Source organism: Salmo salar, chromosome ssa18 (assembly GCF_905237065.1).
Source record: "Salmo salar chromosome ssa18, Ssal_v3.1, whole genome shotgun sequence".
NCBI lineage: Eukaryota > Metazoa > Chordata > Actinopteri > Salmoniformes > Salmonidae > Salmo > Salmo salar.
This window is the reverse complement of record NC_059459.1, coordinates 66,632,074-66,657,080: the sequence shown is the minus strand read 5'-3', so window position 1 is coordinate 66,657,080 and position 25,007 is coordinate 66,632,074. Positions and strand designations below refer to the sequence as shown.

Below are 25,007 nucleotides of genomic sequence, written 5' to 3'. Positions count from 1 at the left end.
CCGCTCTCCTCTCAACCTCTCCATCCCTCCATCACCTCCCTAAGCTGCTCTGCTATTTGCTTCGTCGCGGCTTAAGATGGAGAATTGAATCCCTATCAGACTCACTTCATTTCCAGTGCAGTGTTATGTACTGTATATGTAATATATAATAGTGTTATATGCAGTGTTATTAGTAGAATAGATTTAAGCTGTTCCACATGTCAAGAGGTCAACTTAACTGATGCTCTTATTATTCTGGCTCTGTTAATGCTGTGGTGTTTAGTGGATCTAATTCAGCAGGAAATGACTGCTTAGAGGAAGTCATTATGTGTGGAATATGATATGGGATGTGATCATGTGTTGCCGGGAGGTCTCTGGACCATCATATCTATCACACAATGCAACACAAGATGATGGTACTACAGCCTCTGTGATAAAATGGCTTCTATAACATACTATGATCAAAATATTGTCATGAAAGGCTTTATATAGAATCACCTAAACTGTACAGCACATTATATGACTTTGGCAGATTCAGTAACTTTAAGCAATAACGGTATAGTCTGTGTACTCAGTTGAAAAGGTCAGACCCGAAGAGAACATCTAAGTTTGCTTTGACACCGACACAAATATAAACGCAACATGTAAAGTGTCTGTCCCATGTTTCATGAGCTGACATAAAAGATCCCATAACTTTTCCATATGCGCAAAAAGCTTATTTCTCTCAAATTCTGTGCACAAATTTGTTTACATCCCTGTCAGTGAGCATTTCTCCTTTGCCAAGATAATCCAGCCACCTGACAGGTGTGGCATATCAACAATCTGATTTAACAGCGTGATCATTACACAGGTGCACCTTGTGCTGGGGGGACAATAAAAGGCCACTCTAAAATGTGCAGTTTATTTTTTTTATTTTATTTAACCTTTATTTAAGTTATTCAAGTTTTGAGGGAGTGTGCAATTGTCATGCTGACTGCAGGAATGTCGACCAGAGCTGTTGCCAGAGAATTGAATGTTCATTTCTCTACCATAAGCTGCCTTCAATGTTGTTTTAGAGAATTTGGCAGTACATCCAACCGAACTCACAACCACGTGTAACCACGCAAGACCAGGACCTCCACATCCGGCTTCTTCACCTGCGGAATCATCTGAGACCAGCCACCCGGACAGCTGATGAAACTGAAGAGTATTTCTCTCTGTAATAAAGCCCTTTTGTGGGAAAAACAAATTATAATTGGCTGGGCCTGGCTCCCCAGTGGGTGGGCCTGGCTCCCCAGTGGGTAGGCCTGGCTGCCCAGTGGGTGGGCCTATGCCAACGCAGGCCCACCCACGGCTACGCCCCTGCCCAGTCATGTTAAATCCATAGATTAGGGCCTAATGAATTTATTTCAATTGACTGATATCCTTATATGAATTGTAACTCAGTAAAATCGTTGAAATTGTTGCATGTTGCATTTATATTACTGTTCAGTATAGCTTAGAAAAAATATATAACTTTCCTCATATTTCCATATTTTCCAAAGTCCTGGTTGGAGGATTTCGGATTCCCTGTTTATTCCCTCCTGATCGGGATTTCTGTAAAACCTGGACATTTGGGAAAGTTACCAGAATTGTGCAACCTTAGTTGCAGGCTAAAAGGTAAGGGTGGATGGATAGAGAGTAATTGTGTGTATAATCTGTGAGGCAGTCTGTTTTATTAGGGCCTCATAATAATAATAATAATCAGAGCAGCGGAGACTGAAGAGAGAAGGACAGTAATAAGTACTGTAGGCTGGTCCCCAATCATATTTTCCTCTCATCTCTTTCACTACTCTCTAGCTCCCTTTTGTTTCTCTCTCTCTCTCGCTTTCTTAGATTTTCCTCTCTCTCCCTTTATTCTCGATCTCTCTTTTCTCAGCCTTTTTATCACTCTCTCTCTCCCTCCCTCCCTCTGTTTCTCAGTCTCTCTCTCCCTAGCGTCCTACCCCCTTCTCTCTCACATTTGGACATGTTAAGTTGCCTAAATGATTTCATAAGCATCTTGGCCTTCAGTGTAGGTGGGGGAGAGAAAGGAGGAAATTATTAACATGGCACTGATTAGGCCTAATTATGAGTTTGACTAAAGGTTTTAATTAGGCAACCGAGCAGACCATTTTCAGAGGGCGACAGAGGGGAGGGGGATGGGAGGGGAGTTAGTGGAGAGTAAACGGGAGAAGGTGAGAGGAAAGAGGAGCTGAGAGTGTGCATGCCAATCAGTTGTCACCTCTGGAACAGTAGGGAAAAGGTATGGTTTTTCTTCCTGTTTCTCCTGGTGTACAGTATCATACCTTGTGCGATTTCCGATTATGAGCCTTCATTCCTCTCTCTTTCTGGGTCTCCAAGCTTTCCATAGATCCTTGTGTCAAACATTATCTTCCCTTTATTTTATACTCCTCTCATCTCCATGTCTTGTTCCACCAATGCTCATTGTCTCTCTTTTCCTTTCTTTCCTGTTCCACATTACAACCCCCCCCCTCTTCTCCTGTCCTCTCTTTTTCTCTCCATGGTTTCTGTACAGTAGTCCATTTGGCACAGGCCTCGTCTCTATCTCTCCACCCTCTCTTTCCCTCTCTCTCTCACCTCAATTTTCAGCTTCTGCATAATTAATTAGCAGCCGTGTTCACTATTACTGCAATTACTTCAGAGAAGCAGAAAACCAGAGAATCAGGCCAAAATGAAAACTAAGGGATGGAGAGAGATTTACAACCTTAAAGAGAGTCTCCATAATGGGGAAAATGGAATTGAATGGTGTGATTTGTTTTATCATACAAGAGCAATTTGAAATAGACTACTCCAATCCCTTAGTAGACTAAAGCAAGAAGCAAAGGCTGTGGCACAAAACAAAGATGAAAAATCATAGTGATTATAATTGTTTATGCGTCAGATATGGAAAACTCAGGTTCTTTTGTGCCCCATTGTAACTTTATTTGAAAAGCTAGGAAATGTCTCTTTAAAAAAAGGTCTCCTCTGTTTGCTAAAAAATCAATCAACATTTATCTTCATTTCCAGCAGTCAATAGTCATCCACATGTAGCCGGCCTCTGTAGTCGAGTCCGCCTGTGGCGTCAGTTCCTTCACTTTTAGTTAGGCCTTTTCTCCTTAACTCTCTATTGATTCTCTTTCCCTCCCCAGGTTCCAGTTCCTGTGAAGGGAGGGTTCAGGTCCGCCCTTGGGAAGAAGAAGGTAGTGTAGGTATCGGAGTTAGGTAGGTATCAGTTTCCCCATATTACTTCCCTATTGCTACTACAGTATATCTTCAGCCCAATGTTAGCTCATATACTGCATAATCATAACGTATCCATGTGCACACATTACAGAAGATACATTGATCCGTAGATGATAACTTCCAGGGCGAGAGGAAAAGAGTACTTAACTTTAGTTCTGGGCTCTGTGCGTCCAGAAAGCTTAAATTATTGTTAGTCTAACTGCTCTGTCCAATTTACAGTAGCTATTAAGAATACCATGATATTGTTTGAGGATAGTGCACAACATCAAAAACCTTTTATTACGGCAACTGGTTTGATACATTCACCTCTGAAGGTAAATAATGTACTTACATTCAGTAATCTTGCTCTGATTTGTCATCCTGAGGGTCCCAGAGATAAAATGTAGCATAGTTTTGTTTGATCAAATAATTTTTTTAATTCAAATGTAGAAACTGGGTTCTACAGTGTGAACCCGTGCTGTTTCTGGAATGCTTAGCAGGACAGGAAAATGGTCCAATTCACGCACATCATAAGAACATCCCTGGTGAGCTCTACTGCGGCTGACCTGGCAGACTCACTAAACACACATGCTTTGTTTGTGAATGATGTCTGAGTGTTGAAATGTGCCCCTGGCTATCCAGAAAGAAAAAGTACAAGAAAGAAAACGGTTCCGTCTGATTTGCTTAACATAAGGAATTGATACTTGGGTATATTTTAGCGATTACATTTACTTTTGATACTTAAGTATACTTTCAGACTTTTACTCAAGTAGTATTTTACTGGGTGACTTTCACTTTTACTTGAGTCATTTTTTGTTAAGGTATCTTTACTTTTACTTAAGTATGACAATTGGGTACTGCAGGTGGCCACTGGAGAGCTGTGTGTCCGCACTGTCGGATGCTGGGAGAGACGGACACACTGCTGTGCACTTCTGTCTTTTAGGGAGTCCTGTTCATTTTCTTCACCTGTGCACAATCAAGAGTGGAAAGAGAGGCGCGCAGGAATGTCGCCTCTGAATTTGGGTTAGCGGATCATTGGCGAACCTGCTTAATGGATAGCACTGGTGAGAATTTAGCACATGCGTTATTGGTAGCACACATGAGATTTCACACTTCAATTATTGAAGACAGCACTCCGTGAATAGGTTGGCACAGCAGAAGTATTTCAAAACGGGAAAACAGAAAACGTGAGAGGAAAAAAATAAGCTCTTCGTCACCAGGTGAAATATTCATTAAATACAACGCATAAACAACCAACTAATACTCTCTCTCATTGTGTATGTAGTGTACTATGTATGTGCTATGTTATGGCAGAAGATGAACAATAACTCATTGTTTACCATGCAAATTACTAATGTAACATACGGTTAAAAAAAAACATGTTTATTGGTGATGCAGTTGACAATCATTTAAGTCACCATTTAAACAATTAAGAGGCAAAGAGGCATAAAATTATAATTCACTGGTTTCTAATGTGGGCACGGTTCATTCCTAGTTCCCTTCCATGCCATTCAACCTAAATTTGATTGCATTTTCTACACATGCACGCACGCACACACAAAAATAATTCCATAAGATTTAATGAGAAAGGTCGACAAAAGAATAACGACCAACATTTTTTATTCTAATTTAAGTAAAAAAGGTAGTTGGCTGGAGAGAGACAGAGAGAGAGAAATACAAACAGAGATACAGACAGAGAGAGAGAAATATAAACAGAGAGAGAGATACACCCAGAGAGAGAGACACAGAGAGAGAGAAATATAAACACAGAGAGAGAGAGATACACCCAGAGAGAGAGACACAGAGAGAGTTATAAATATAAACAGAGAGAGAAATATAAACAGAGAGAGAGACAGAGAGAGAGAAATATAAACAGCGAGAGAGACTGAGAAATATAAACAGAGAGAGAGACAGAGAGAGAAATATAAACAGAGAGAGAGACAGAGAGAGAAATATAAACAGAGAGAGAGAGAAATATAAACAGAGAGAAACAGAGAGAGACATATAAACAGAGAGAGAGACAGAGAGAGAGAGAAATATAAACAGAGAGAGAGAAATATAAACAGAGAGAGAGAGAAATATAAACAGAGAGAGAGAAAGAGAGAGAGAAATATAAACAGAGAGAGAGAAATATAAACAGAGAGAGAAATACAAACAGAGAGAGAGACAGAGAGAGAGAAATATAAACGGAGAGAGAGAAAGAGAGAGAGAAATATAAACAGAGAGAGAGAAAGAGAGAGAGAAATATAAACAGAGAGAGAGAAATATAAACAGAGAGAGAAATACAAACAGAGAGAGAGACAGAGTAAGAGAGAAATATAAACAGAGAGAGACAGAGAGAGAGAAATATAAACAGAGAAAGAGAAATATAAACAGAGAGAGAAATATAAACAGAGAGAGAGAGAGAGAAATATAAACAGAGAGAGAGACAGAGAGAGAGACAAATAAACAGAGAGAGAGACAGAGAGAGAAATATAAACAGAGAGAGAGAGAGAAAATATAAACAGAGAGAGAGACAGAGAGAGAGACAAATAAACAGAGAGAGAGACAGAGAGAGAAATATAAACAGAGAGAGAAATATAAACAGAGAGAGACAGAGAGAGAGAAATATAAACAGAGAGAGAGAGACAGAGAGAGATAAATATAAACAGAGAGAGAGAGACAGAGAGAGAGAAATATAAACAGAGAGAGAGAGACAGAGAGAGAGAAATATAAACAGAGAGAGAGACAGAGAGAGATAAATATAAACAGAGAGAGAGAGACAGAGAGAGAGAAATATAAACAGAGAGAGAGAGACAGAGAGAGAGAAATATAAACAGAGAGAGAGAGACAGAGAGAGATAAATATAAACAGAGAGAGAGAGACAGAGAGAGAGAAATATGAACAGAGAGAGACAGAGAGAGAAATATAAACAGAGAGAGACAGAGAGAGAGAAATATAAACAGAGAGAGAGAAATATAAACAGAGAGAGAGAAATGTAAAGAGAGAGAGAGAGAAATATAAACAGAGAGAGAGACAGAGAGAGAAATATAAACAGAGAGAGAGAAATATAAACAGAGAGAGAGAAATATAAACAGAGAGAGACAGAGAGAGAAATATAAACAGAGAGAGACAGAGAGAGAGAAATATAAACAGAGAGAGAGACAGAGAGAGACAAATATAAACAGAGAGAGAGAGAGAGAGAGAAATATAAACAGAGAGAAATATAAACAGAGAGAGAGACAGAGAGAGAGAAATATAAACAGAGAGAGAGACAGAGAGAGACAAATATAAACAGAGAGAGAGAGAGAGAAAATATAAACAGAGAGAGAGAGAGAGACATATAAACAGAGAGAGCGACAGATAGAGAGAAATATAAACAGAGAGAGAGACAGAGAGAGTGAAATATAAACAGAGAGAGACAGAGAGAAATATAAACAGAGAGAGAGACAGAGAGAGAAATATAAACAGAGAGAGACAGAGAAATATAAACAGAGAAAGAGAGACAGAGAGAGAGAAATATAAACAGAGAGAGAGACAGAGACAGAAATAATAAACAGAGAGAGACAGAGAGAAATATAAACAGAGAGAGAGAGAGAGAGAAATATAAACAGAGAGAGAGACAGAGAATATAAACAGAGAGAGAGAAATATAAACAGAGAGAGAGAAATATAAACAGAGAGAGAGAAATATAAACAGAGAGAGAGAAAATATAAACAGAGAGCGAGACAGAGAGAGAGAAATATAAACAGAGAGAGAGAAATATACAGAGAGAGAAATATAAACAGAGAGAGACAGAGAGAGAGAAATATAAACGGAGAGAGAGAAAGAGAGAGAAATATAAACAGAGAGAGAAAGAGAGAGAGAAATATAAACAGAGAGAGAGAAATATCAGAGAGAGAAATACAAACAGAGAGAGAGACAGAGTAAGAGAGAAATATAAACAGAGAGAGACAGAGAGAGAGAAATATAAACAGAGAAAGAGAAATATAAACAGAGAGAGAGAAATATAAACAGAGAGAGAAATACAAACAGAGAGAGAGACAGAGAGAGAGAAATATAAACGGAGAGCGAGACAGAGAGAGAGACAAATAAACAGAGAGAGAGACAGAGAGAGAAATATAAACAGAGAGAGAGAGAGAAATATAAACAGAGAGAGAGACAGAGAGAGAGACAAATAAACAGAGAGAGAGACAGAGAGAGAAATATAAACAGAGAGAGAAATATAAACAGAGAGAGACAGAGAGAGAGAAATATAAACAGAGAGAGAGAGACAGAGAGAGATAAATATAAACAGAGAGAGAGAGACAGAGAGAGAGAAATATAAACAGAGAGAGAGAGACAGAGAGAGAGAAATATAAACAGAGAGAGAGAGACAGAGAGAGATAAATATAAACAGAGAGAGAGAGACAGAGAGAGAGAAATATAAACAGAGAGAGAGAGACAGAGAGAGAGAAATATAAACAGAGAGAGAGAGACAGAGAGAGATAAATATAAACAGAGAGAGAGAGACAGAGAGAGAGAAATATGAACAGAGAGAGACAGAGAGAGAGAAATATAAACAGAGAGAGACAGAGAGAGAGAAATATAAACAGAGAGAGAGAAATATAAACAGAGAGAGAGAAATGTAAAGAGAGAGAGAGAGAAATATAAACAGAGAGAGAGACAGAGAGAGAAATATAAACAGAGAGAGAGAAATATAAACAGAGAGAGAGAAATATAAACAGAGAGAGACAGAGAGAGAAATATAAACAGAGAGAGACAGAGAGAGAGAAATATAAACAGAGAGAGAGACAGAGAGAGACAAATATAAACAGAGAGAGAGAGAGAGAGAGAAATATAAACAGAGAGAAATATAAACAGAGAGAGAGACAGAGAGAGAGAAATATAAACAGAGAGAGAGACAGAGAGAGACAAATATAAACAGAGAGAGAGAGAGAGAGAGAAATATAAACAGAGAGAGAGAGAGAGACATATAAACAGAGAGAGCGACAGATAGAGAGAAATATAAACAGAGAGAGAGACAGAGAGAGTGAAATATAAACAGAGAGAGACAGAGAGAAATATAAACAGAGAGAGAGACAGAGAGAGAAATATAAACAGAGAGAGACAGAGAAATATAAACAGAGAAAGAGAGACAGAGAGAGAGAAATATAAACAGAGAGAGAGACAGAGAGACAGAAATAATAAACAGAGAGAGACAGAGAGAAATATAAACAGAGAGAGAGAGAGAGAGAAATATAAACAGAGAGAGAGACAGAGAGAGAGAAATATAAACAGAGAGAGAGAAATATAAACAGAGAGAGAGAAATATAAACAGAGAGAGAGAAATATAAACAGAGAGAGAGAAATATAAACAGAGAGAGAAATACAAACAGAGAGAGAGACAGAGAGAGAGAAATATAAACGGAGAGCGAGACAGAGTAAGAGAGAAATATAAACAGAGAGAGACAGAGAGAGAGAAATATAAACAGAGACAGAGAGAGAGAAATATAAACAGAGAGAGAGAGAAATATAAACAGAGAGAGACAGAGAGAGAGAAATATAAACAGAGAGAGAGACAGAGAGAGAGAAATATAAACAGAGAGAGAGACAGAGAGAGAGAAATATAAACAGAGAGAGAGACAGAGAGAGAGAAATATAAACAGAGAGAGACAGAGAGAGAGACAAATAAACAGAGAGAGAGACAGAGAGAGAAATATAAACAGAGAGAGAGACAGAGAGAGAGAAATATAAACAGAGAGAGAGACATAAAGAGAAATATAAACAGAGAGAGAGAAATATAAACAGAGAGAGAGAAATATAAACAGAGAGAGAGAAATATAAACAGAGAGAGACAGAGAGAGAAATATAAACAGAGAGAGACAGAGAGAGAGAAATATAAACAGAGAGAGAGACAGAGAGAGACAAATATAAACAGAGAGAGAGAGAGAGAGAAATATAAACAGAGAGAAATATAAACAGAGAGAGACAGAGAGAGAGAAATATAAACAGAGAGAGAGACAGAGAGAGACAAATATAAACAGAGAGAGAGAGAGAGAGAGAAATATAAACAGAGAGAGAGAGAGAGACATATAAACAGAGAGAGCGACAGAGAGAGAGAAATATAAACAGAGAGAGAGACAGAGAGAGTGAAATATAAACAGAGAGAGAGCAGAGAGAGAATATAAACAGAGAGAGAGACAGAGAGAGAAATATAAACAGAGAGAGACAGAGAAATATAAACAGAGAAAGAGAGACAGAGAGAGAGAAATATAAACAGAGAGAGAGACAGAGAGACAGAAATAATAAACAGAGAGAGACAGAGAGAAATATAAACAGAGAGAGAGAGAGAGAGAAATATAAACAGAGAGAGAGACAGAGAGAGAGAAATATAAACAGAGAGAGAGAAATATAAACAGAGAGAGAGAAATATAAACAGAGAGAGAGAAATATAAACAGAGAGAGAGAGAAATATAAACAGAGAGAGAGAAAGAGAGAGAGAAATATAAACAGAGAGAGAGAAATATAAACAGAGAGAGAAATACAAACAGAGAGAGAGACAGAGAGAGAGAAATATAAACGGAGAGAGAGAAAGAGAGAGAGAAATATAAACAGAGAGAGAGAAAGAGAGAGAGAAATATAAACAGAGAGAGAGAAATATAAACAGAGAGAGAAATACAAACAGAGAGAGAGACAGAGTAAGAGAGAAATATAAACAGAGAGAGACAGAGAGAGAGAAATATAAACAGAGAAAGAGAAATATAAACAGAGAGAGAGAAATATAAACAGAGAGAGAAATACAAACAGAGAGAGAGACAGAGAGAGAGAAATATAAACGGAGAGCGAGACAGAGAGAGAGACAAATAAACAGAGAGAGAGACAGAGAGAGAAATATAAACAGAGAGAGAGAGAGAAATATAAACAGAGAGAGAGACAGAGAGAGAGACAAATAAACAGAGAGAGAGACAGAGAGAGAAATATAAACAGAGAGAGAAATATAAACAGAGAGAGACAGAGAGAGAGAAATATAAACAGAGAGAGAGAGACAGAGAGAGATAAATATAAACAGAGAGAGAGAGACAGAGAGAGAGAAATATAAACAGAGAGAGAGAGACAGAGAGAGAGAAATATAAACAGAGAGAGAGAGACAGAGAGAGATAAATATAAACAGAGAGAGAGAGACAGAGAGAGAGAAATATAAACAGAGAGAGAGAGACAGAGAGAGAGAAATATAAACAGAGAGAGAGAGACAGAGAGAGATAAATATAAACAGAGAGAGAGAGACAGAGAGAGAGAAATATGAACAGAGAGAGACAGAGAGAGAAATATAAACAGAGAGAGACAGAGAGAGAGAAATATAAACAGAGAGAGAGAAATATAAACAGAGAGAGAGAAATGTAAAGAGAGAGAGAGAGAAATATAAACAGAGAGAGAGACAGAGAGAGAAATATAAACAGAGAGAGAGAAATATAAACAGAGAGAGAGAAATATAAACAGAGAGAGACAGAGAGAGAAATATAAACAGAGAGAGACAGAGAGAGAGAAATATAAACAGAGAGAGAGACAGAGAGAGACAAATATAAACAGAGAGAGAGAGAGAGAGAGAAATATAAACAGAGAGAAATATAAACAGAGAGAGAGACAGAGAGAGAGAAATATAAACAGAGAGAGAGACAGAGAGAGACAAATATAAACAGAGAGAGAGAGAGAGAGAGAAATATAAACAGAGAGAGAGAGAGAGACATATAAACAGAGAGAGCGACAGATAGAGAGAAATATAAACAGAGAGAGAGACAGAGAGAGTGAAATATAAACAGAGAGAGACAGAGAGAAATATAAACAGAGAGAGAGACAGAGAGAGAAATATAAACAGAGAGAGACAGAGAAATATAAACAGAGAAAGAGAGACAGAGAGAGAGAAATATAAACAGAGAGAGAGACAGAGAGACAGAAATAATAAACAGAGAGAGACAGAGAGAAATATAAACAGAGAGAGAGAGAGAGAGAAATATAAACAGAGAGAGAGACAGAGAGAGAGAAATATAAACAGAGAGAGAGAAATATAAACAGAGAGAGAGAAATATAAACAGAGAGAGAGAAATATAAACAGAGAGAGAGAAATATAAACAGAGAGAGAAATACAAACAGAGAGAGAGACAGAGAGAGAGAAATATAAACGGAGAGCGAGACAGAGTAAGAGAGAAATATAAACAGAGAGAGACAGAGAGAGAGAAATATAAACAGAGACAGAGAGAGAGAAATATAAACAGAGAGAGAGAAATATAAACAGAGAGAGACAGAGAGAGAGAAATATAAACAGAGAGAGAGACAGAGAGAGAGAAATATAAACAGAGAGAGAGACAGAGAGAGAGAAATATAAACAGAGAGAGAGACAGAGAGAGAGAAATATAAACAGAGAGAGACAGAGAGAGAGACAAATAAACAGAGAGAGAGACAGAGAGAGAAATATAAACAGAGAGAGAGACAGAGAGAGAGAAATATAAACAGAGAGAGAGACATAAAGAGAAATATAAACAGAGAGAGAGAAATATAAACAGAGAGAGAGAAATATAAACAGAGAGAGAGACAGAGAGAGAAATATAAATAGAGAGACAGAGAGAGAAATATAAATAGAGAGAGAGACAGAGAGAGAAATATAAATAGAGAGAGAAATATAAACAGAGAGAGACAGAGAGAGAAATATAAACAGAGAGAGAGACAGAGAGAGATAAATATAAACAGAGAGAGAGAGACAGAGAGAGAGAAATATAAACAGAGAGAGAGAGACAGAGAGAGAGAAATATAAACAGAGAGAGAGAGACAGAGAGAGATAAATATAAACAGAGAGAGAGAGACAGAGAGAGAGAAATATAAACAGAGAGAGAGAGACAGAGAGAGAGAAATATAAACAGAGAGAGAGAGACAGAGAGAGATAAATATAAACAGAGAGAGAGAGACAGAGAGAGAGAAATATGAACAGAGAGAGACAGAGAGAGAGAAATATAAACACAGAGAGAGAAATATAAACAGAGAGAGAGAAATGTAAAGAGAGAGAGAGAGAAATATAAACAGAGAGAGAGACAGAGAGAGAAATATAAACAGAGAGAGAGAAATATAAACAGAGAGAGAGAAATATAAACAGAGAGAGACAGAGAGAGAAATATAAACAGAGAGAGAGACAGAGAGAGAAATATAAACAGAGAGAAATATAAACAGAGAGAGAGACAGAGAGAGAGAAATATAAACAGAGAGAGACAGAGAGAGAGAAATATAAACAGAGAGAGAGACAGAGAGAGAGAAATATAAACAGAGAGAGAGACAGAGAGAGACAAATATAAACAGAGAGAGAGAAAGAGAGAGAGAAATATAAACAGAGAGAGAGAGAGAGACATATAAACAGAGAGAGCGACAGATAGAGAGAAATATAAACAGAGAGAGAGACAGAGAGAGTGAAATATAAACAGAGAGAGACAGAGAGAAATATAAACAGAGAGAGAGACAGAGAGAGAGAAATATAAACAGAGAGAGAGACAGAGAGAGAAATATAAACAGAGAGAGACAGAGAAATATAAACAGAGAAAGAGAGACAGAGAGAGAGAAATATAAACGGAGAGCGAGACAGAGTAAGAGAGAAATATAAACAGAGAGAGACAGAGAGAGAGAAATATAAACAGAGAGAGAGAGAGAGAAATATAAACAGAGAGAGAGACAAATAAACAGAGAGAGAGACAGAGAGAGAAATATAAACAGAGAGAGAGAGAGAAATATAAACAGAGAGAGAGACAGAGAGAGACAAATAAACAGAGAGAGAGCAGAGAGAGAAAATATAAACAGAGAGAGAAATATAAACAGAGAGAGACAGAGAGAGAGAAATATAAACAGAGAGAGAGAGACAGAGAGAGATAAATATAAAAAGAGAGAGAGAGACAGAGAGAGAGAAATATAAACAGAGAGAGAGAGACAGAGAGAGAGAAATATAAACAGAGAGAGAGAGACAGAGAGAGATAAATATAAACAGAGAGAGAGAGACAGAGAGAGAGAAATATAAACAGAGAGAGAGAGACAGAGAGAGAGAAATATAAACAGAGAGAGAGAGACAGAGAGAGATAAATATAAACAGAGAGAGAGAACAGAGAGAGAGAAATATGAACAGAGAGAGACAGAGAGAGAAATATAAACAGAGAGAGACAGAGAGAGAAATATAAACAGAGAGAGAGAAAATATAAACAGAGAGAGAGAAATGTAAAGAGAGAGAGAGAGAAATATAAACAGAGAGAGAACAGAGAGAGAAATATAAACAGAGAGAGAGAAATATAAACAGAGAGAGAGAAATATAAACAGAGAGAGACAGAGAGAGAAATATAAACAGAGAGAGACAGAGAGAGAGAAATATAAACAGAGAGAGAGACAGAGAGAGACAAATATAAACAGAGAGAGAGAGAGAGAGAAATATAAACAGAGAGAAATATAAACAGAGAGAGAGACAGAGAGAGAGAAATATAAACAGAGAGAGAGACAGAGAGAGACAAATATAAACAGAGAGAGAGAGAGAGAGAGAAATATAAACAGAGAGAGAGAGAGAGACATATAAACAGAGAGAGCGCACAGATAGAGAGAAATATAAACAGAGAGAGAGACAGAGAGAGTGAAATATAAACAGAGAGAGACAGAGAGAAATATAAACAGAGAGAGAGACAGAGAGAGAAATATAAACAGAGAGAGACAGAGAAATATAAACAGAGAAAGAGAGACAGAGAGAGAGAAATATAAACAGAGAGAGAGACAGAGAGACAGAAATAATAAACAGAGAGAGACAGAGAGAAATATAAACAGAGAGAGAGAGAGAGAGAAATATAAACAGAGAGAGAGACAGAGAGAGAGAAATATAAACAGAGAGAGAGAAATATAAACAGAGAGAGAGAAATATAAACAGAGAGAGAGAAATATAAACAGAGAGAGAGAAATATAAACAGAGAGAGAAATACAAACAGAGAGAGAGACAGAGAGAGAGAAATATAAACGGAGAGCGAGACAGAGTAAGAGAGAAATATAAACAGAGAGAGACAGAGAGAGAGAAATATAAACAGAGACAGAGAGAGAGAAATATAAACAGAGAGAGAGAAATATAAACAGAGAGAGACAGAGAGAGAGAAATATAAACAGAGAGAGAGACAGAGAGAGAGAAATATAAACAGAGAGAGAGACAGAGAGAGAGAAATATAAACAGAGAGAGACAGAGAGAGAGAAATATAAACAGAGAGAGACAGAGAGAGAGACAAATAAACAGAGAGAGAGACAGAGAGAGAAATATAAACAGAGAGAGAGACAGAGAGAGAGAAATATAAACAGAGAGAGAGACATAAAGAGAAATATAAACAGAGAGAGAGAAATATAAACAGAGAGAGAGACAGAGAGAGACAAATATAAACAGAGAGAGAGAGAGAGAAATATAAACAGAGAGAGAGACAGAGAAATATAAACAGAGAGAGAGACAGAGAGAGAAATATAAACAGAGAGAGACAGAGAGAGACAAATATAAACAGAGAGAGAGACAGAGAGAGACAAATATAAACAGAGAGAGAGAGAGAGAAATATAAACAGAGAGAGAGACAGAGAAATATAAACAGAGAGAGAGACAGAGAGAGAAATATAAACAGAGAGAGACAGAGAGAAATATAAACAGAGAGAGACAGAGAGAGAGAAATATAAACAGAGAGAGAGACAGAGAGAGAGAAATATAAACAGAGAGAGAGACAGAGAGAGAGAAATATAAACAGAGAGAGAGAGACAGAGAGAGAGAAATATAAACAGAGAGAGACAGAGAGAGAGACAAATAAACAGAGAGAGAGACAGAGAGAGAAATATAAACAGAGAGAGAGACAGAGAGAGAGAAATATAAACAGAGAGAGAGACATAAAGAGAAATATAAACAGAGAGAGAGAAATATAAACAGAGAGAGAGACAGAGAGAGAAATATAAATAGAGAGAGAGACAGAGAGAGAAATATAAATAGAGAGAGAGACAGAGAGAGAAATATAAATAGAGAGAGACAGAGAGAGAGAAATATTAACAGAGAGAAATATAAACAGAGAGAAATATAAACAGAGAGAGAGACAGAGAGAGAGAGAAATATAAACAGAGAGAGAGACAGAGAGAGACAAATATAAACAGAGAGAGAGACAGAGAGAGACAAATATAAACAGAGAGAGAGACAGAGAGAGAGAAATATAAACAGAGAGAGAGACAGAGAGAGTGAAATATAAACAGAGAGAGACAGTGAGAAATATAAACAGAGAGAGAGACAGAGAGAGAAATATAAACAGAGAGAGACAGAGAGAAATATAAACAGAGAAAGAGAGACAGAGAGAGAGAAATATAAACAGAGAGAGAGACAGAGAGACAGAAATATAAACAGAGAGAGACAGAGAGAAATATAAACAGAGAGAGAGAGAGAGAAATATAAACAGAGAGAGAGACAGAGAAATATAAACAGAGAGAGAGACAGAGAGAGAAATATAAACAGAGAGAGAGAGACAGAGAGAGATATATAAACAGAGAGAGAGACAGAGAGAGAAATATAAACAGAGAGAGAGACAGAGAGAGAGAAATATAAACAGAGAGAGAGACAGAGAGAGAGAAATATAAACAGAGAGAGACAGAGAGAGAGACAAATAAACAGAGAGAGAGACAGAGAGAGAAATATAAACAGAGAGAGAGAGAGAAATATAAACAGAGAGAGAGAGACAGAGAGAGAAATATAAACAGAGAGAGAGAGACAGAGAGGGAGAAATATAAACAGAGAGAGACAGAGAGAGAAATATAAACAGAGAGAGACAGAGAAATATAAACAGAGAGAGAGAAATATAAACAGAGAGAGACAGAGAGAGAAATATAAACAGAGAGAGACAGAGAAATATAAACAGAGAGAGAGAAATATAAACAGAGAGAGACAGAGAGAGAGAAATATAAACAGAGAGAGACAGAGAGAAATATAAACAGAGAGAGAGAAATATAAACAGAGAGAGAAAAATGTAAACAGAGAGAGAGAGAGAAATATAAACAGAGAGAGAGACAGAGAGAGAAATATAAACAGAGAGAGAGACACAGAGAGAGAAATATAAACAGAGAGAAACAGAGAGAGAGACATATAAACAGAGAGAGAGAGAGAGAGAGAAATATAAACAGAGAGAGAGAGAAATATAAACAGAGAGAGAGAGAAATATAAACAGAGAGAGAGACACAGAGAGAGAAATATAAACAGAGAGAGAGACAGGGAGAGAGAAATATAAACACAGAGAGAGAAATATAAACAGAGAGAGAGAGAGAGAGAAATATAAACGGAGAGCGAGACAGAGTAAGAGAGAAATATAAACAGAGAGAGAGAAATATAAACAGAGAGAGCGAGAAATACAAACAGAGAGAGAGAAATAAACAGAGAGAGACAGAGAGAGAGAGAAATAAACAGAGAGAGAAAGAGAGAGAGAAAAAAACAGAGAGAGACAGAGAGAGAGAAATAAACAGAGAGAGAGAGAGAAATATAAACAGAGAGAGAGAGAAATATAAACAGAGAGAGAGACACAGAGAGAGAAATATAAACAGAGAGAGAGACAAAGAGAGAGAAATATAAACAGAGAGAGAGACAGAGAAATATAAACAGAGAGAGAGACAGAGAGAGAGCAATATAAACAGAGAGAGAGACAGACAGAGAGAAATATAAACAGAGAGAGAGACAGAGAGAGAAATATAAACAGAGAGAGACAGAGACAAATATAAACAGAGAGAGAGACAGAGAGAGAGAAATATAAACAGAGAGAGACAGAGAGAGAGAAATATAAACAGAGAGAGAGAGAGAGAAATATAAACAGAGAGAGACAGAGAGAGAGAAATATAAACAGAGAGAGACAGAGAAATATAAACAGAGAGAGAGAAATATAAACAGAGAGAGAGAAATGTAAAGAGAGAGAGAGAGAAATATAAACAGAGAGAGAGACAGAGAGAGAGAAATATAAACAGAGAGATAGACAGAGAGAGACAAATATAAACAGAGAGAGAGACAGAGAGAGACAAATATAAACAGAGAGAGAGAGAGAGAAATATAAACAGAGAGAGAGACAGAGAAATATAAACAGAGAGAGACAGAGAGAGAGAAATATAAACAGAGAGAGACAGAGAGAAATATAAACAGAGAGAGACAGAGAGAGAAATATAAACAGAGAGAGACAGAGAGAGAGAATATAAACAGAGAGAGACAGAGAGAGAGAAATATAAACAGAGAGAGAGAAATATAAACAGAGAGAGAGACAGAGAGACAGAAATAATAAACAGAGAGAGACAGAGAGAAATATAAACAGAGAGAGAGAGAGAAATATAAACAGAGAGAGAGACAGAGAGAGAGAAATATAAACAGAGAGAGAGACAGAGAGAGAGAAATATAAACAGAGAGAGAGACAGAGAGAGAGAAATATAAACAGAGAGAGAGACAGAGAGAGAAATATAAACAGAGAGAGAGAGAGAGAAATATAAACAGAGAGAGACAGAGAGAGAAATATAAACAGAGAGAGACAGAGAGAAATATAAACAGAGAGAGACAGAGAGAGAAATATAAACAGAGAGAGAGAAATATAAACAGAGAGAGAGAAATATAAACAGAGAGACAGAAATATAAACAGAGAGAGAGACAGAGAGAGAGAAATATAAACAGAGACAGAGAGAGAGAAATATAAACAGAGAGAGACAGAGAGAGAGAAATAAAAACAGAGAGAGAGACAGAGAGAGAAATATAAACAGAGAGAGAGAGAAATATAAACAGACAGAGACAGAGAGAGAGAAATATAAACAGAGAGAGAAATACAAACAGAGAGAGAGACAGAGAGAGAGAAATATAAACGGAGAGCGAGACAGAGTAAGAGAGAAATATAAACAGAGAGAGACAGAGAGAGAGAAATATAAACAGAGAGAGAGAGAGAGAAATATAAACAGAGAGAGAGACAAATAAACAGAGAGAGAGACAGAGAGAGAAATATAAACAGAGAGAGAGAGAGAGAAATATAAACAGAGAGAGAGACAGAGAGAGACAAATAAACAGAGAGAGAGACAGAGAGAGAAATATAAACAGAGAGAGAAATATAAACAGAGAGAGACAGAGAGAGAGAAATATAAACAGAGAGAGAGAGACAGAGAGAGATAAATATAAAAAGAGAGAGAGAGACAGAGAGAGAGAAATATAAACAGAGAGAGAGAGACAGAGAGAGAGAAATATAAACAGAGAGAGAGAGACAGAGAGAGATAAATATAAACAGAGAGAGAGAGACAGAGAGAGAGAAATATAAACAGAGAGAGAGAGACAGAGAGAGAGAAATATAAACAGAGAGAGAGAGACAGAGAGAGATAAATATAAACAGAGAGAGAGAGACAGAGAGAGAGAAATATGAACAGAGAGAGACAGAGAGAGAAATATAAACAGAGAGAGACAGAGAGAGAAATATAAACAGAGAGAGAGAAATATAAACAGAGAGAGAGAAATGTAAAGAGAGAGAGAGAAATATAAACAGAGAGAGAGACAGAGAGAGAAATATAAACAGAGAGAGAGAAATATAAACAGAGAGAGAGAAATATAAACAGAGAGAGACAGAGAGAGAAATATAAACAGAGAGAGACAGAGAGAGAGAAATATAAACAGAGAGAGAGACAGAGAGAGACAAATATAAACAGAGAGAGAGAGAGAGAGAGAAATATAAACAGAGAGAAATATAAACAGAGAGAGAGACAGAGAGAGAGAAATATAAACAGAGAGAGAGACAGAGAGAGACAAATATAAACAGAGAGAGAGAGAGAGAGAGAAATATAAACAGAGAGAGAGAGAGAGACATATAAACAGAGAGAGCGACAGATAGAGAGAAATATAAACAGAGAGAGAGACAGAGAGAGTGAAATATAAACAGAGAGAGACAGAGAGAAATATAAACAGAGAGAGAGACAGAGAGAGAAATATAAACAGAGAGAGACAGAGAAATATAAACAGAGAAAGAGAGACAGAGAGAGAGAAATATAAACAGAGAGAGAGACAGAGAGACAGAAATAATAAACAGAGAGAGACAGAGAGAAATATAAACAGAGAGAGAGAGAGAGAGAAATATAAACAGAGAGAGAGACAGAGAGAGAGAAATATAAACAGAGAGAGAGAAATATAAACAGAGAGAGAGAAATATAAACAGAGAGAGAGAAATATAAACAGAGAGAGAGAAATATAAACAGAGAGAGAAATACAAACAGAGAGAGAGACAGAGAGAGAGAAATATAAACGGAGAGCGAGACAGAGTAAGAGAGAAATATAAACAGAGAGAGACAGAGAGAGAGAAATATAAACAGAGACAGAGAGAGAGAAATATAAACAGAGAGAGAGAAATATAAACAGAGAGAGACAGAGAGAGAGAAATATAAACAGAGAGAGAGACAGAGAGAGAGAAATATAAACAGAGAGAGAGACAGAGAGAGAGAAATATAAACAGAGAGAGAGACAGAGAGAGAGAAATATAAACAGAGAGAGACAGAGAGAGAGACAAATAAACAGAGAGAGAGACAGAGAGAGAAATATAAACAGAGAGAGAGACAGAGAGAGAGAAATATAAACAGAGAGAGAGACATAAAGAGAAATATAAACAGAGAGAGAGAAATATAAACAGAGAGAGAGAAATATAAACAGAGAGAGAGACAGAGAGAGAAATATAAATAGAGAGACAGAGAGAGAAATATAAATAGAGAGAGAAATATAAACAGAGAGAGACAGAGAGAGAGAAATATAAACAGAGAGAGAGAGACAGAGAGAGATAAATATAAACAGAGAGAGAGAGACAGAGAGAGAGAAATATAAACAGAGAGAGAGAGACAGAGAGAGAGAAATATAAACAGAGAGAGAGAGACAGAGAGAGATAAATATAAACAGAGAGAGAGACAGAGAGAGAGAAATATAAACAGAGAGAGAGAACAGAGAGAGAGAAATATAAACAGAGAGAGAGAGACAGAGAGAGATAAATATAAACAGAGAGAGAGAGACAGAGAGAGAGAAATATGAACAGAGAGAGACAGAGAGAGAGAAATATAAACACAGAGAGAGAAATATAAACAGAGAGAGAGAAATGTAAAGAGAGAGAGAGAGAAATATAAACAGAGAGAGAGACAGAGAGAGAAATATAAACAGAGAGAGAGAAATTAAACAGAGAGAGAGAAATATAAACAGAGAGAGACAGAGAGAGAAATATAAACAGAGAGAGAGACAGAGAGAGAAATATAAACAGAGAGAAATATAAACAGAGAGAGAGACAGAGAGAGAGAAATATAAACAGAGAGAGACAGAGAGAGAGAGAAATATAAACAGAGAGAGAGACAGAGAGAGAGAAATATAAACAGAGAGAGAGCAGAGAGAGACAAATATAAACAGAGAGAGAGAAAAGAGAGAGAAATATAAACAGAGAGAGAGAGAGAGACATATAAACAGAGAGAGCGACAGATAGAGAGAAATATAAACAGAGAGAGAGACAGAGAGAGTGAAATATAAACAGAGAGAGACAGAGAGAAATATAAACAGAGAGAGAGACAGAGAGAGAGAAATATAAACAGAGAGAGAGACAGAGAGAGAAATATAAACAGAGAGAGACAGAGAAATATAAACAGAGAAAGAGAGACAGAGAGAGAGAAATATAAACGGAGAGCGAGACAGAGTAAGAGAGAAATATAAACAGAGAGAGACAGAGAGAGAGAAATATAAACAGAGAGAGAGAGAGAGAAATATAAACAGAGAGAGAGACAAATAAACAGAGAGAGAGACAGAGAGAGAAATATAAACAGAGAGAGAGAGAGAGAAATATAAACAGAGAGAGAGACAGAGAGAGACAAATAAACAGAGAGAGAGACAGAGAGAGAAATATAAACAGAGAGAGAAATATAAACAGAGAGAGACAGAGAGAGAGAAATATAAACAGAGAGAGAGAGACAGAGAGAGATAAATATAAAAAGAGAGAGAGAGACAGAGAGAGAGAAATATAAACAGAGAGAGAGAGACAGAGAGAGAGAAATATAAACAGAGAGAGAGAGACAGAGAGAGAGAAATATAAACAGAGAGAGAGAGACAGAGAGAGAGAAATATAAACAGAGAGAGAGAGACAGAGAGAGAGAAATATAAACAGAGAGAGAGAGACAGAGAGAGATAAATATAAACAGAGAGAGAGAGACAGAGAGAGAGAAATATGAACAGAGAGAGACAGAGAGAGAAATATAAACAGAGAGAGACAGAGAGAGAAATATAAACAGAGAGAGAGAAATATAAACAGAGAGAGAGAAATGTAAAGAGAGAGAGAGAGAAATATAAACAGAGAGAGAGACAGAGAGAGAAATATAAACAGAGAGAGAGAAATATAAACAGAGAGAGAGAAATATAAACAGAGAGAGACAGAGAGAGAAATATAAACAGAGAGAGACAGAGAGAGAGAAATATAAACAGAGAGAGAGACAGAGAGAGACAAATATAAACAGAGAGAGAGAGAGAGAGAGAAATATAAACAGAGAGAAATATAAACAGAGAGAGAGACAGAGAGAGAGAAATATAAACAGAGAGAGAGACAGAGAGAGACAAATATAAACAGAGAGAGAGAGAGAGAGAGAAATATAAACAGAGAGAGAGAGAGAGACATATAAACAGAGAGAGCGACAGATAGAGAGAAATATAAACAGAGAGAGAGACAGAGAGAGTGAAATATAAACAGAGAGAGACAGAGAGAAATATAAACAGAGAGAGAGACAGAGAGAGAAATATAAACAGAGAGAGACAGAGAAATATAAACAGAGAAAGAGAGACAGAGAGAGAGAAATATAAACAGAGAGAGAGACAGAGAGACAGAAATAATAAACAGAGAGAGACAGAGAGAAATATAAACAGAGAGAGAGAGAGAGAGAAATATAAACAGAGAGAGAGACAGAGAGAGAGAAATATAAACAGAGAGAGAGAAATATAAACAGAGAGAGAGAAATATAAACAGAGAGAGAGAAATATAAACAGAGAGAGAGAAATATAAACAGAGAGAGAGAAATATAAACAGAGAGAGAAATACAAACAGAGAGAGAGACAGAGAGAGAGAAATATAAACGGAGAGCGAGACAGAGTAAGAGAGAAATATAAACAGAGAGAGACAGAGAGAGAGAAATATAAACAGAGACAGAGAGAGAGAAATATAAACAGAGAGAGAGAGAAATATAAACAGAGAGAGACAGAGAGAGAGAAAATAAACAGAGAGAGAGACAGAGAGAGAGAAATATAAACAGAGAGAGAGACAGAGAGAGAGAAATATAAACAGAGAGAGAGACAGAGAGAGAGAAATATAAACAGAGAGAGACAGAGAGAGAGACAAATAAACAGAGAGAGAGACAGAGAGAGAAATATAAACAGAGAGAGAGACAGAGAGAGAGAAATATAAACAGAGAGAGAGACATAAAGAGAAATATAAACAGAGAGAGAGAAATATAAACAGAGAGAGAGAAATATAAACAGAGAGAGAGACAGAGAGAGAAATATAAATAGAGAGACAGAGAGAGAAATATAAATAGAGAGAGAGACAGAGAGAGAAATATAAATAGAGAGAGAAATATAAACAGAGAGAGACAGAGAGAGAGAAATATAAACAGAGAGAGAGAGACAGAGAGAGATAAATATAAACAGAGAGAGAGAGACAGAGAGAGAGAAATATAAACAGAGAGAGAGAGACAGAGAGAGAGAAATATAAACAGAGAGAGAGAGACAGAGAGAGATAAATATAAACAGAGAGAGAGAGACAGAGAGAGAGACATATAAACAGAGAGAGAGAGACAGAGAGAGAGAAATATGAACAGAGAGAGACAGAGAGAGAGAAATATAAACACAGAGAGAGAAATATAAACAGAGAGAGAGAAATGTAAAGAGAGAGAGAGAGAAATATAAACAGAGAGAGAGACAGAGAGAGAAATATAAACAGAGAGAGAGAAATATAAACAGAGAGAGAGAAATATAAACAGAGAGAGACAGAGAGAGAAATATAAACAGAGAGAGAGACAGAGAGAGAAATATAAACAGAGAGAAATATAAACAGAGAGAGAGACAGAGAGAGAGAAATATAAACAGAGAGAGACAGAGAGAGAGAAATATAAACAGAGAGAGAGACAGAGAGAGAGAAATATAAACAGAGAGAGAGACAGAGAGAGACAAATATAAACAGAGAGAGAGAAAGAGAGAGAGAAATATAAACAGAGAGAGAGAGAGAGACATATAAACAGAGAGAGCGACAGATAGAGAGAAATATAAACAGAGAGAGAGACAGAGAGAGTGAAATATAAACAGAGAGAGACAGAGAGAAATATAAACAGAGAGAGAGACAGAGAGAGAGAAATATAAACAGAGAGAGAGACAGAGAGAGAAATATAAACAGAGAGAGACAGAGAAATATAAACAGAGAAAGAGAGACAGAGAGAGAGAAATATAAACAGAGAGAGGGACAGAGAGACAGAAATAATAAACAGAGAGAGACAGAGAGAAATATAAACAGAGAGAGAGAGAGAGAGAAATATAAACAGAGAGAGAGACAGAGAGAGAGAAATATAAACAGAGAGAGAGAAATATAAACAGAGAGAGAGAAATATAAACAGAGAGAGAGAAATATAAACAGAGAGAGAGAAATATAAACAGAGAGAGAGAAATATAAACAGAGAGAGAAATACAAACAGAGAGAGAGACAGAGAGAGAGAAATATAAACGGAGAGCGAGACAGAGTAAGAGAGAAATATAAACAGAGAGAGACAGAGAGAGAGAAATATAAACAGAGACAGAGAGAGAGAAATATAAACAGAGAGAGAGAGAAATATAAACAGAGAGAGACAGAGAGAGAGAAATATAAACAGAGAGAGAGACAGAGAGAGAGAAATATAAACAGAGAGAGAGACAGAGAGAGAGAAATATAAACAGAGAGAGAGAGACAGAGAGAGAGAAATATAAACAGAGAGAGACAGAGAGAGAGACAAATAAACAGAGAGAGAGACAGAGAGAGAAATATAAACAGAGAGAGAGACAGAGAGAGAGAAATATAAACAGAGAGAGAGACATAAAGAGAAATATAAACAGAGAGAGATAAATATAAACAGAGAGAGAGAGACAGAGAGAGAGAAATATGAACAGAGAGAGACAGAGAGAGAAATATAAACAGAGAGAGACAGAGAGAGAAATATAAACAGAGAGAGAGAAATATAAACAGAGAGAGAGAAATGTAAAGAGAGAGAGAGAGAAATATAAACAGAGAGAGAGACAGAGAGAGAAATATAAACAGAGAGAGAGAAATATAAACAGAGAGAGAGAAATATAAACAGAGAGAGACAGAGAGAGAAATATAAACAGAGAGAGACAGAGAGAGAGAAATATAAACAGAGAGAGAGACAGAGAGAGACAAATATAAACAGAGAGAGAGAGAGAGAAATATAAACAGAGAGAAATATAAACAGAGAGAGAGACAGAGAGAGAGAAATATAAACAGAGAGAGAGACAGAGAGAGACAAATATAAACAGAGAGAGAGAGAGAGAGAGAAATATAAACAGAGAGAGAGAGAAGACATATAAACAGAGAGAGCGACAGATAGAGAGAAATATAAACAGAGAGAGAGACAGAGAGAGTGAAATATAAACAGAGAGAGACAGAGAGAAATATAAACAGAGAGAGAGACAGAGAGAGAAATATAAACAGAGAGAGACAGAGAAATATAAACAGAGAAAGAGAGACAGAGAGAGAGAAATATAAACAGAGAGAGAGACAGAGAGACAGAAATAATAAACAGAG

General features: G+C 36.6%; 1 pseudogene; it reads left to right on the top strand.

Annotated features, from left to right (window-relative positions):
- The first annotated feature begins 2,138 nt into the window (after positions 1 to 2,138).
- LOC123728664 (uncharacterized) overlaps positions 2,139 to 25,007 on the top strand; it is a 189,195-nt pseudogene continuing 166,326 nt past the window's right edge.